The sequence below is a fragment of the Equus quagga genome, chromosome 4 (assembly GCF_021613505.1).
Source record: "Equus quagga isolate Etosha38 chromosome 4, UCLA_HA_Equagga_1.0, whole genome shotgun sequence".
Taxonomy (NCBI): domain Eukaryota; kingdom Metazoa; phylum Chordata; class Mammalia; order Perissodactyla; family Equidae; genus Equus; species Equus quagga.
Window position 1 is genome coordinate 71,711,582 of NC_060270.1, and position 13,464 is coordinate 71,725,045.

At 51.9% G+C, this 13,464-nt stretch overlaps 1 protein-coding gene across 4 annotated transcripts in view; it reads left to right on the forward strand.

Annotated features, from left to right (window-relative positions):
• The window catches only part of GLI2 (GLI family zinc finger 2), a 250,116-nt gene that overhangs the window by 16,909 nt on the left and 219,743 nt on the right, over nucleotides 1-13,464 (forward strand). For 2 of the 4 annotated variants that reach the window (XM_046659498.1, XM_046659500.1), the window contains exon 2: nucleotides 12,071-12,123. The exons of the other annotated variants lie outside the window; for them this stretch is intronic. The gene's annotated coding sequence lies outside the window, so the exon portion shown is untranslated. The remainder of the gene's footprint in view (nucleotides 1-12,070; nucleotides 12,124-13,464) is intronic. 4 annotated transcript variants of the gene reach the window in all.

The following is a 13,464-nucleotide window of genomic DNA, read 5'->3' on the forward strand; positions in this document are numbered from 1 at the left end:
GCTTACTACCTCATTCGTGTGTATGTTTCTCCAAGATGTAAATCTTTGACCATAGCTCATCACATCCTTTGGGTAAATTTCCAGAGGTAGAATTCCCGGTCAAAGGTGAGGTCATGTTTAAGACTCTTTACTCAGTTTTCTAGACAAGAGGTTAAAAATGTAACTGTCCCAGGGGAGGGCAGCCCAGAGAGCTAGTTTTTTTCTGATGCAAACCTAACACAGGTGAAAAAGTTTAAACATTCAGAAATGTATAATGTGGAGTGAGAAGCTCCCCCCGAATCCAGCTCCCTGAGATGACTTCTGGGAACGGGTATGTGTGTGTTTTCCAGTGTTTCTCAATAGACAGAGACCAATATTTTATTGTTGTTAGCATTTGTCTTTACACAGGGGAGGTCATACTGCCAGTGGTATTCGGCAACCTGCTTCTTTGTGCTCACTTAGCAACATATCTTGGTGTTCTTTCCACATCTGTCCGTATAGATCAACCTCATTCATTTTATTTTTCACTTGTCTTTAATTTTTATTTATATGTATTTATTTACAATAGGAACACATTCACATGGTTAAATTTCAAAAGGCATACCGGGTTCTATATACTATGTAAAATCTTCCTGGCACTGTGGTAGCCTAGCCACCTAGAGAGTTCTCCCAGAGCCAGTCTGATAGTCTGATAATGGTTTTGTGTGTCCTTCCGGAAATAAGTTCTTTGCAAGTTGCATGAAAATGAAAATATAATCTTTTTTCCCCTTTTTATACCCAATGGAAGCATAGTAGACAACCTGTATCATAACCTGCCTTTTTTACTCCCCATTCCATGTGAGCACGTCAAGAGCTTCCTCATTCTTCGTGCCTGGGAGGTATACCATTGTATGGTTGTACCAGAGTTTTTTTAGTCTGGTCCCTGTAGCTGGACTCTTGCCACTGTAAGCAGTGTTGCGTTGAATGACCTTATAATGTGTCATTTCATACACATGAGTATATCTTTGTAGATAACTTCCTAGAAGTGAAATTTCTGGGTATAAGGTTGGGAATTTTTGTAATTTGGATAAATATTGCTAAGTCACTTTCTATGGAAGTTTACACTCCCACCAGCAACTTATAAGAGTGTTAATTTCCCCATATCCACGCCAACGGAGTGTTATTATCAAATCTTTGATCTTTGCCCATCTGACAGTTGGAAGAAAAACTACATCTCGGTGGAATTTTCTAAATGTGAAATTTGATAAGTTTTGACTTATGTATGCAAACCATCACCACAATCAAGATAGTGAACATATGCCATCATCCCCAAAAGTTTCCTCCAGCCCCTTTGTAATCTGTCCCTCCCACCCCCTCACCATGCCCGACAACCATGGATTTGCTTTCTGTCACTGTCTATTCGTTTGCATTTTCTGGAGTCAGATGGACCCATACAGGATGTACTCTTTTTTTGGTCTGGCTTCTTTCACTTAGTGCAATTATTTTGAGATTCATCCACGTTGTACGTGTTGGTAGTCCATTTCTTTTTTGCTGAGTAGTATTTCATCCTATGGATAATTTGTTTATCCAGATGCCTGTTGAAGGTCATTTGGTTTGTTTCTGATTTTTGGCTATTACGCATATGGCTGGTCTGAACATTTCTGTACAAGTCATTGTATGCGCATGTGGGTTTTCTTCTCTTGGGTGAATACTGAGGAGTGGAATATTTTGCTCATACGGTAGGTGTGTCTGAGTCAGGAGGTTGGTTTGACTGGCTTTTTAAGGAACCTCAAAACTGTTTAACAAAGTGGTTGTGCCGTGCTGTATTCCCACCAGCTGTATATGAGAGTTCCAGTTCCACCACGTCCTCGTCAACACTTGGAGTGATCAATCTTTTGAATTTCAGCCATTTTAATGCATATGCAGTGGTACCTCATTGTAGTTTTAATTCGCATTTTCCTAATGAATGATGTTGTTTTTCTTTCTGTGTGCTTTATTGCCATCTGCATATCTTTTTTTGGTGAAGTGTCTGATCAACTCTTGCCCTTTTTTTTTTCACCTTGGGTTTTTTTTTTTATTATTCAGTTCTGAGAGTTCTTTGTACATTCTGGATACAAGTCCTTTATCAGTTATATGCTTTGCAAATATTCTCTCCCAGTCTGTGGCTTATCTTTTCATTCTTTTAACAGTGTCTTTTATAGAATAAAAAATTTAATTTTGAGCCAGCTCTGATGGCCTAGTGGTTGAAGCTTGGCACGCTTTGCTTCGGCAGCCTGGGTTTGGTTCATACGCAGCCTGGGTGCAGAACCACACTGCTCGTCTGTCAGAAGCTGTGCTGTGGTGGTGGCTCACATACGAGAACTAGAAGGACCTACACCTAGAGTACACAATGAGATACTGATGCTTTGAGGTGAAAAAAAAAAGAGGAAGGTTGGCAACAGATGTTAGCTTAGGGCGACTCTTTCCCAGCAAAAAAAAAAAAATTTTAGTTTTGATGAACTCCATTTTATCAAATTTTTTTTTTTTATAGATCATGCTTCTGGTATTGTATCTAAGAAATCTTTGCCTAAACTGAAGTCACAATTCTTATTTTGTGTATCCTTCCAGAAATAACTTTTATGGAAGTAGCATGAAAATGAATATATAATCTTTTTTTACTTTTCTACCGTTTTTATTTTTAGAAGTATTAAAGTTTTAGGTTTTCGATTTAGGTCTGTGACTCATACGGAGTTAATACGTGTATATAGTACAAAGTATGAATCAAGTTTATTTACTTATCTATTTACTTGCATATTGCTATTTAACTGCTCCAGGACCATTTGTTGAAAAGGTTGTTGTTTTCTGCACCAAGTTGCCTTTCTACCAATGTGAAAAAAAAGGGTTTTCCATATATTTGTAGGCCTATTTCTGGGCTTTCTGTTCTGTTCCTTTGATCTGTGTTGACACCTACACCATAGTTTCTTCGTTACTGAGCCTTATAATAAATCTTGAAACCAGGTAGTGTTAGCCCTCCAGCTTTGTTCTCCTTTTTTCACAATTGCCTTGATTATTTTAGATCCTTTGTATTTTCGTATGAATTTTGGAATCAGCTTGGCAATTTCTTCAAAAACCCTGCTTTTAAGGTTTTGATTGAGATTGTGATGAATACAGATAAATTTGAAGAGAATTGTCATCCTGGTAATATTGAGTATTCTGACTCATGAATGAGGCACGTCCCTCCATTTATTTACCTCTCTTAAAAATTCTCTCAGCAATGTTTTATGATTTTTAGTGTGCAGGTATTGTATGTATTATTCTGATTTATCCTGAAATATTTTACGCTTTTTGATGCTATTCTAAGTGGTATTTTAAAATTTCAATCTGCTAGTATTTAGAAATATAATTGATGTTTGTGTATTGTTCTTTTATCCTGTTTTGTAGATTTTATCAGATTTTGTACATAAATGATTGTGTCATCTGAGAATAAAGATAGTTTTACTTCTTTCTTTACAATCTTGGATGCCTTTTATTTATTTTTTTGACTTGATTTACTGGCTGGAACCTCTAGTACAGTGTAGACTGGGAGGGTGGTGAGAACAGACACCTTTGTCTTGTTCTTGATCTCGGATGGGATAATATGGAGAATTACATTGATTGGTTTTCAAATGTTAAACCAATTCTTTCAGTTTTTACTGTATGTATTTTGGAGTTCTGTTCTTAGGTACATAAACATTTAAGATTGTTGTCTCTGCTTGATGAACTCATTTCTGTGTCATTGTGAAATTACTTTTCTTGATCTCAGGTAATATTCTTTGTTCTGGCTGCTTTTAAGATTTTCCGTGCATTTATAAGTTTTCATCAAATTTGGAACATTTGTAGCCACTATTTCTTCAAATATTTCTTCTTTCGGCCTCTCTTCCCCATTTCTCCTTTAGGGACCCCAATCACACGTGTATTAGTCAGCTTGAAGTTGTCCCACATCTCACATGCTCTTTTCTTTTGTAATTCTTTTTTTCCCTCTGCTTTTCATATTGGATGTTTTCTATTGTTATTTCTTCAAGTTCATGAATCTTTTTTCTGCAGTATCTAATTTGCAACTAATCCATCCAGTGTATTTTATATCTCTAGAAGAGGAATTGGGTCTTTTTACATCTTCTGTGCCTCCACTTAACTTTTTGAACACGTGGAATACAGTTATAATAATTGTTTTAAAGCGTTTGTCCTCTCATTCTAACATCTGTGTCTGCTTTAGCTCAGTTTTGATTAATTGACAATTTTCCTCATTTTGGGTTGTATTTTCCTGCTTTTTTTTTGCATGCCTCGTAATCTTTGACAGATGCCAGATATTGTAAATTTTATCTTACTGGGTGTTAAATATTTTTGTTTTCCTATAAAGAGTCTTGAGCTTTCTCTGGGACATAGGGGATTTACTTGGAAAGTTTGATCTTGCTTTTAAGATTAGTTAGATGAGACTTGAGCCTGCGACTAATTATTTCTTGCTATTGAGGCAAAATCCTTCTGAGTTCTCTACCCAATGCCCTGTTCCTTTTTTTTTTCCTTGAGGAAGATTCGCCCTGAACTAACATCTGTACCCATCTTCCTCTATTTTGCATGTGGGTCACCACCACACTGTGGCTTGATGAGTGGCATAGGTCTGCACCCAGGATCTGAACCCACGAACCCGGGCTGCCCAAGTGTAGCACGCCAGACTTAACCACTACGTCATGGGGCTGCCCCCTGCCCTGTGACTTTTGAGGTTCTCCAGCCTGGCTGGTGGGGACAGTGCTGGCCCTGTGTGTGTTGGGCACTGTTCCCCCTCATCCTTCTTCTGGATCTTTCCCTGGCCCTGGGGAAGGAACTGCATGTGCTGATTATGTTCTGCAGAATTCCAGCGGGACCCCCTGTGGATCCCCAGCGTTCCCTCTCTCTTCAGCTCTCTCCTCTTGGCATTCTGTCAGGCAAACTCTGGCTGCCCTGGTCTCCCTGGACTTCAGCTCCATCTCCTCAGGTCAGGAAACCCACCAGGCTCTGTGGGCCCCCTGCCTGCCGTGCAGCCTGGGGCGTGCTGGGGCTCGCCTTCTCATTGTTTCCGTCTCTTGGTGACCACTGTCCCTTTGTCACCTGATGTTCGATGTCTTGAAAACCATTGTTTCAGATGTTTTGTCTGGTTACTTGGTGATTTCGGGTGGGAACCTAACTCTAGTCCATGTTGTTCCATCCTGGCTGGAAGCGGAGAGCTTAATTGGTATTTTTCTCCTTAGAAGGACCTTTCCCACGTAAGACGGTGTAGAGAATTCCACAGTACAGACAGTCCTTACCCTGAATGTGTTCATGACCTGGCAGGAGAGTCTGGCTGGTCCAGAGGGTGGCTGGGGCAGGGCCTGGTGCTCAGAGGGGCGGGGACACCTCACTGGTCGCCCTGGCCGGCCCCGCCCCTTGGGAGCGAGCCTCCGGGAACATTTGTGTGGGCTGGAGGCTGTGTTTTACTCCCAGCACCACACACAGTCTCAGCGGCTTGTCCAAGGGCTGTGTGCACAGCCGAGCGTGGGAGCCGCGTCAGGGCAGGAAACCCCAGAGTGCTTGGGCTTGCCAGCGAGGCGCCCGTTCAAGATGTTGTCATGGGGAGAGAGGGGAGAACGGAAGTGGGAAGGACCTGGTGTGAATCACGCTGGCTGGGAGGCCTGGCTCCCGCCCCGGCCGGGCCTCCGGGCCTCTGGGTCTGGCTGCGGGGCTGGCCTTTGTCCCGCCCTCCTGTGGTGGAGTGCTGGCTCCTGGGCACAGATGTGGGGCCGGGGCCCCTGGCCTGCCTGTGCACTCGGGAGGTGGGGAGCCGGGGCTCGGCCGAGACCCACCCCTGGGCCCCCTTGGACGCCTGAACTCTGCTGTGGCCGTGGAAAATATCCGCTGGGTCTGCAGCCTTGGGAAGGGCGGCTGAGGAGGCCGTAAATCATCCACCTCGGCACTTCTTGGCCTCGAGAGAGGTCTGTGGTCAGGCCCTGGGCAGCCCACCGTCCCAAGACCAGGCTGGCCATGGCCGCTCTGTGGGGCCAGAAACCCAGATGGAGGGGCAGAGCCAGGGGGCGGCCTCAGAGCCCTGCCACTCCTCTCGTGATGCTAAAGGGGATGCTGAGGCCAGGCAGGGGCTTTTCCAGGGACATGCAGCCTGATCCAAGGCTGGGGTACCCCTGGCCTTCCCTCCTCCGCTGGAGGAAGTGGGGAGACAGGGGCACAGCGCCTTGGGCAGGGCCCTGTCTGCGCCCGAGCGCCGTGGTTCTCCCTGTCTCCGGCCCCTCTGCAGGTTTGCCTCTTGGCTCATGGAGGAGCCGTCGGCTCTGTGAGGCCACATGGCCAGCAAGTGCCTCGGCAGAACTGGAAGGCCAGCCTGTGCACTCTTGGGTGAGAGACCCAGATGGAGCCCTTGGAGTGATGAGGGGATGCAGCCCTTGGGGCTGCTCCTCACAGTCTTAGAGGTCGTCCTGGGCAATGTCAGGTGAGCTTCCAAAGGGCAGGCTGAGACATGCTGTGTGACATTGGGCAAGGCCCTTGCCGCTCTGGGCCTGAGTTGCTGCATCTATCAAGTGAAGGGATGTGCTGGATCGTCCCAGGGCCCGTACCAACTCTAGAAACTCTCAGAGGCTCCCTTTGACCTGGGATTTGGGCCCTCCTGGGGATGCCAGGCTGGGGGGTGGCCCTGGAGGGACTGTGGGAGGGTCTGGGGCCTCCCAGAGAGCATCACTGTGCCCCTGAGAGGATGCCTGGCAGTCAGCGCCTTCCCAGGCTTGGAGAGGCTGGACTTCCCAGGGCCAGGAGGTGGAGTGGGAGCTCCTCCCAGGGCCTGGAGTGACCTCTGAGGTTGTGTTAGGAGATTTTGGGGACTTTCCCCTTTGGCACCTGTGTGGGGAGGCCTGTCCTGAGGTTGTTCTGGGGAGGTGACCACATTTTAATCATCACCCGAGCTCTGTGCTGACTTGTCCCTGTGAGCCTCTAATAGCACCTGCCTGCCTCCCGCTGGCCGGGCCAGGGACGACCCCCACCCCCACCCCCACCCCCGGCCTCCGTCAGCGCTTGGACCACAGAGTCAATCTTTCCTTCTCGGCGGTTCGTCAGACCTCCCCCTTGTCTCTTTTTGCTCTGTTCTCATGCCCTGAAGTTCTGTGTTTACCTCCTTGCAAAAATCAAAACAAAATCGCCATAATATTTCCAGGTCCTTCTGGAATCCCGCCCTGTCGTTCCTCTTCCTTAGGCATACTTTTCACTAAACCCTGTCCTGGGAAGTTCTGACCCGGAATGCCCTGTTGTGCAATCCCAAAGGGCGCTCTGGAGTCTGTTGAGCCGGGCCTTGTCCTGGCCGGGGAGAGTGGGCCGGGGGAGGCGGGACGGTCTAGACAGGCCATGTGTCGGCTTGGTTGCCGCCAATGCTGTTGCCAGACATTTCCTCCCATCAGATTTCTGGTTTGGATCTTGGTACAATTTCATTGGTTTTCAAAATAAAGAAGAATGGGTGTCCGGAGAAAGGTAGGTCACTGAGGAGAAAGCTCACCTTGTGGAGCTGACTTCAGCAGCCTCTTCCAGGCTAGAGTCTGGGCGAGATGGCAAGCTTGGGGAAATGACCCCGGGAGGGACAGTGTTGGCTGGGCTGGGCTGGTGAGCGGAGGAAAGAACCAGAGAGGCAGCCTGGGGCTTGTGGGGATCCTGGAGCCAGGGTGGTGGATGTCTTTATCGTGGAGTACTTTATCCCCTGGCCACACGGTCCCAGCCCGCGGCCAGCTGCTCCCCTCCCCTCCCCTCCCCTCCCCTCCTCTCCTCAGTTTGTCGCTAGCTGGGGCGAGAGGGAGTCGCAGCTGGAACCCAGTGAGGAGGGGTGTGGAGGGTGGGGCAGAGGGGCGCACAGGGGTGCAGGAGCACCTGCTCCCAGCCCAGGAGCCACCTCGTCTGTCTGCCTCCAGCCCCTGGCCCACTGTTTCCTCTGCCCCTCCACCTTCCTGCTGGTGCTCATTTCCTCCACTCCCTTCTCACCGACAAAACCAGCGTGGGCTGGGCTGACCTGGTTTTCAGCCCCACATCGGCCTGTGACATGGCACCACCTCCCTGGGGTTGTGTCCGCACCTTGTAGAGGACTGACCCACCCAACGTGCGCCAGCGCTCGTGTGGCCGTCAGCCTCCCTTCTGACCTCTGATGCTTGTGCTAAACTGGCCACGTGATATTTTGGGTGGTGCCACTGCTTGAGGGGTCTCTGGAGGGTTAAGGACAGTGTGTAACACATTCAGCCCGACGTCTGCCCTGTGCGGGCGTCCCCCCTCCTCCAGCCCCATCAGAGGTGACAGGTATATGTAGGCAGGGGGTGGAAGGGAAGGGAGCACCTGGCCCTTGCTTGTGCACGCATCCATCATGGAGATGTCTGTGCGTTATGATGGCCTGGGTCCCCGCCACTGGACACTGGTACCAGAAAGCTGTCATGTTAATCCTAGGGCCCCTCCCTAGAGCCCTGGTTCCCTGCCCGCCAGGTCTGGGCAGGGGTCCCCATCACTGACCAGGCCAGTGATCCCTCTAGTCCTGGGGTTCAAGTTAACTCTGCTGTTTTTCCTAGAACTTTGGGCTTTTGCGGACCCAAATGCCTGCCTCTTTGTCCTTGGAGTTCAGGAGGGGTCCTTAGAGAAAGTGCCGGCCCTCTGGCCATTTCTGAGGTCTTCACTGTCACCTCCATTGGTCCAGCATCTGTCACCCATCTTGCTGGCGCACCTCACCCCCGGGGTATCCCATCCCCGAGGGCGCTCTGCAGTGTGGGAGGAGGAGGAACTCGCCCAGGGCTGCACAGTGAAGGGCCCTCGAGGCAGGCCGGTGGGTCAGCTGCCTGCTTTCCAGGGATGCCGGGCCTGCCCTCATTGAGGCTCTGGGGTGTCCCGGTGCAGAGGACAGCCTTCCTGGTGTGTGGCTTCAGGCAGATGCTGGGGTGGGGCTCAGCTGAAGGAGTGATTGCTGGGGGCACCCCCGCTGGGTCTGGACCGTGGCATCCTCCCTCAGCCAGAGAGCACGGCCTCCAGAAAAGGTTTGTTTCCCTTCTCCTGAAGGGGCAAAGTAGCAAATTAGGCAAAATAGCAGAATAAGTCAGGCCTCGGTGCCGTGTCTGCAGCACAGCTGGTGGCTGAGATTCAGGTGATCAGAGGTGTGCACAGCGGCACCCACGGAGCTGTGTCGTCTGGTGCCATGAGCGGCTGCAGGCACAAGGAGGCAGTTGTCACGGGCACCCAGGTGCCCTGCTGAGAGTGGGTAGCCCACGCTGGTGGCAGTCATGGCCTCTAAGGAGGGGTTTGCAGGTTAGGGAGCTCCACGGAGGGGGGGGGGTCCCTGCCCTGGGAGGCAGAGGGTACAAGGCTGGCTGGAACAAGGGGTACAGAGTGCGCCTGCGACTTGGCCTGCTTTCTCGTGGAGTTAGCTCAGCAGCTGGCTGCGGGGCAGTTCTGTTGGCGGGCTCATTTTAGAGATGGAAAAACAGAGGTGCCGTGTTTGTAAGGAGCGTGCTGGAGGCCTCAGCTGCGAGGACGTCTGCTGGGATTTGAACCCAGGCCTGCTGGTGTCAGGGGCTTTGCTCCTTCCCCGCATGGTCTCCAGCTCAGTGACCGAGATGGAAACACAGAAGGGAGTAGGAGAAGAATCCTGTGAGGGTCTCAGGACAATAGCCATCGTCTGTGACTGACTCAGCCACCATCTTCCTACCTCTCTGCCCCTCCCTCTTTTTTTCTTCTCTCTCTGCACCATCCATCCACCCATCTAGCCATCCAGTGACCATTTATTGAGCACCACTGGGAGCCAGCATGCTGGCCTTTGGGGACACAACACTGAATAAGACCTGGTTCTTGCCTCACAGAGCCCCCAATGTGGGGGCTGGGGCCGGGGAAGGTGGGCAAATCAATGGACCCTTAGGATGCCAAGGGGCAGGGGCTGTGCTGGAGGTGGCACAGGCAGTGGGGGCGGCCTCGCCCTTAGATGGACACAGAGGCTCCCCTGTGAGAGGGCTGTCGGGCCTATGGTTTGTCCAGACTGAGCACCAAACCCAGGCCTCCTGGCCCCCGTCTTTGCCCTGTCCTTCCAGAAAAGGGGAAGGCCCTCTGAGAAGCAGCCCAGCTCCCCTTTGGCTGTGGTTCCTCCATCTGGAGAGCGATGGGGTGGGGCTAAAGAGACACCCCAAGGGTCCTTGACTGAGTGTTGCGAGGCTGGAGGGATCTGAGGAGGAGACATCCTTGGCTGGGGACTGGATAGGCTTTGAGGCCAAGGTTAGGGTTTCACTGGATGGAGAGAGAGGCAGGAGTTTCCAGATAGGGGTCCACAGGGCAAGGCCCTGGAAGGTTCTGAAGCCTGGCAGAGAAGCCTCAGGGTCTCGCCCGGCCCTGTTCTTTGACCTTATTACCACTGTGCCCTGGTGTGAACCTGTTGCTCCAGCTGGACTGGTCTTGGGTTCCATGAGTGTCCACCCACCACAGGCCCCCTTCCCTTGGGCCTCCCCATACCCCAGGACAGACTCCTGACTGTTGTCACACTTTTGATAGACTAACTGGGTCTCAGGTCTCTGTCCCCTTCACCTGGTGGAGCCTTGGCACCCACTGGCCATCATCACCGTTTGCTGAAGTAGGGAGAGGGGACAGGTTGGGTTGAGGGGACTTGAAGGCCTGGGAGGACCCGCTGCAACTGAGCTTCTGGTCCAGGGTCTGAGGGGAGGGAGAGGACCTGTCTCTTGGTGAGAATCTAGTTTGTGAAGGTTGTGGGCGGCTTGTCCTGAGCAGGGAGCCCGGTGACAGCAAGGCCGGGCATCCAGTGGGTGTTCAGGGGTCTTGCTGCTGTCTGGCCCCTGGGGAGAGCTCTCCAGGAAGGATCAGGGAGGGGCCGGCTGGGAGACCCGGTGCTGCAGAGCCCTGCAGACAGGGGACCGCCTTCTAATTACAGCCTCTGGCAGAATGACAAGGAGCCACACTCTGTCAGCCGGCCTGTGCCATCTTGTCCCCTGGAGGAAGTTCTGATGCCCTCTCGGGACCGCCTTTGCTAAAGGCGCGGAGCATGGATTTGGCGTGTCAGTAATGTGTTTGTGGGGTGGGGCTGTGAGAGGCAAGTCGGGGCCAAAACTCAAAATCATTTGTAAAGGATTTGGTGGCAGGTTCTGTTGTAGGAGTGGGTTTTGTCAGCAAGAGGGCCTGTTAGGTTTTCCCAGGCTAGCTGGCTGGCCAGGGCTCTGCAAAGCCGGTCCCTCTGTCCAGGGACATAATCCCATAGCCCTGTTAGGACATTGCACTCTAAGAACTTTCCTACTGGGTCCCAAGAAGAGCCATTCTGGTGGTGCTGACCCTCAGGGTTGCCCAGATGTCCGTATGCACCCAGCACAGAGGAGGTGCCCACGTGTCGGGGTCAGCCAGGCTTGGGCTGTGGGGGACCCTTCCACAGTGCTACCTAAGGCTGTGCTGGAGAGGGGGCATCGCAGGCCTGGGCGGCAGCCCAGTAACCCAGGACACACTGCCCAAGTTGTCAGGAGCAGGGTTCTCACCTCCAGAACACACTCTGACAAGATTGCCGGGTGGGTCCCAGGAATTTGCTAATAACACCAGATACCCTACAGGTGTTTATGTGGATGTAAATTTTTTTTTTTTTTAAAGAATTGATGCTTCCAGGTTAGCCTTTTCATGATGTCACCCTCACTCATGTGTACCCCCGTCCTGAGTGGGAGTGAGGGGCTGGGTCACAGCTGGGCAGCAGGTGGGCCTCAGCCTGAGGCCCACCTAGGGTGAGCACCTGCGGGCGCCGTGCATGGTGGGAAGGTTGCCGGAGTTTGCTTTCTGCTGCTCCCCTTTGCACAGGCGCTGCAGGCAGAAAGGGCCGGCGCCCAGCAGGCTTGGAAGAAGCCACTTCCTCTGGCTTTCTGGGCTCTTCCATGCATGTTGTGCTCTTCTGAAGGCCTTGAGAAGTCCTGCACTGAAGAACCTTGTTTCACGCTGACCCAGCGTTTCGAAAACACACAGAGCCCGGAGCTGTTGTTTCCCTGTTTTTAGGTGTCTCTCCAGTGACAGGCTTTTAAGTTAGCTCGGGTTTATTGCTTTGTCTCTCCTGAGGAAGTTAAGAGCTGTAACATTTATTCCTTTGTTCGTGCAGCAGACGGCCAGTGGAAGTAGCTGAGTGCTTCTGATTCTACTCTCCGGGGTGCAGTAAGTACACTGAGGTTCCGGGCACGGTGCCCCCGCCTGCCCCAAGGCCCCAGTCCAGTGCCCCTCCTTCCAGGGGTCTTCTCTCGAACCTCCCTCCTGCCTTTGGCACCCACGTTCATCTCTGGCAGTCCCACCCTCTCTCCAGACATCCCTGCCTGGCACCACTGGCCCTCTCCCAGGTGCCCTCAGGGTGCAAGTCCCCTCCCCTACTGTTCACACCCTGAACCCAGTCCTGGACGCCCCTGGGAGAAGGTGGAGGGTGACCTCAGGCTGTGCCTTTTCTGCTGCACCTCTGGGGACCGAGCCCCCTTTTACTGCATGGCCTGTTGCTGACTTTGGTGGTAGCCTTTGTGTGAGGCATTGATGAGTCCTTCCTTGTGGCCTTTAGGCTTTTCATGAGGCCAGTCCCAGTGGCTGGGTTGAGGTTTGGGGGTGTGTTGGGAGTATGTCTACGCTGCCCTTAGAAAGCTTCAGGATTGCAGGTTTTGTGTCCTGTGCTAGGGTTTGGGGATCCACTAGCGTGGGGTGCTCTTGGTGATGAAAGTGGAGTTCCCTCTAGTGGAAATAGAACACCGTGCACTACCCTATGCTTACATCCCTCCTAGTTTCTACCTGTCAAGTCTCCTCATGCTTGGAGAGCCAGGGGCAATGCTGCCGCTTCCAGGAAGCCTTCCCTGACACCCAGGCAGGCTCCTGCAGTACCCACCCTCCTCTGTATCTCTCTTTTGCGGGTAATCTGTGAGACCAGAACAGTGGGCTGTCCCGCCACGGAGCTGCTTGCCGCTACCAGGGCCTGCACCCTGGGGTGGGCCAGCTTGGGGCTGCCCTCTTGCTGTCTGCAGGCTGTGTGGGCCCCTAGAAGACATGGCCCAGTGTGACCAAGGGTTGAGTGAGGGAGGGCGTTTGTGGGGGTGGGGGATGCTCTCAGTCATCACCCTGCAGCAGGTGGAGTGGCCCCTCACCCCTCCCTGTCCCATGTCATTCTTTCCCTCCTCCTTCCATGCAGGGAGGCAGGTCCTAAAGCATTTGCAGCTGATAACGCTCAGCCTTGGCCTGGCTGTGCCTCCCTTGGGGTCCGTGCTGGGAGGGTCAGTGTTGAGCCTCGTCTTCCCCACAGATTGGGGGCTTCTTGAGGCAGGGGCAATAGCATCGCCTCTTCTGGATCTGTAACGGGTGGTAGGTCTTGGAGGCTGGGGACCCGGCGGTGGGAGGTCGGCTGGGGTAGCAGGAAGCAGAGGGACAGAGAGAGAACAGGGATGATTAAAGCTCTCCTCCTGGCTGAGCTCAATGCTTGTGCAGCTCAGGCTTTGCTTCCTCCAGGAAGTCTTCCCTGCTTTCACT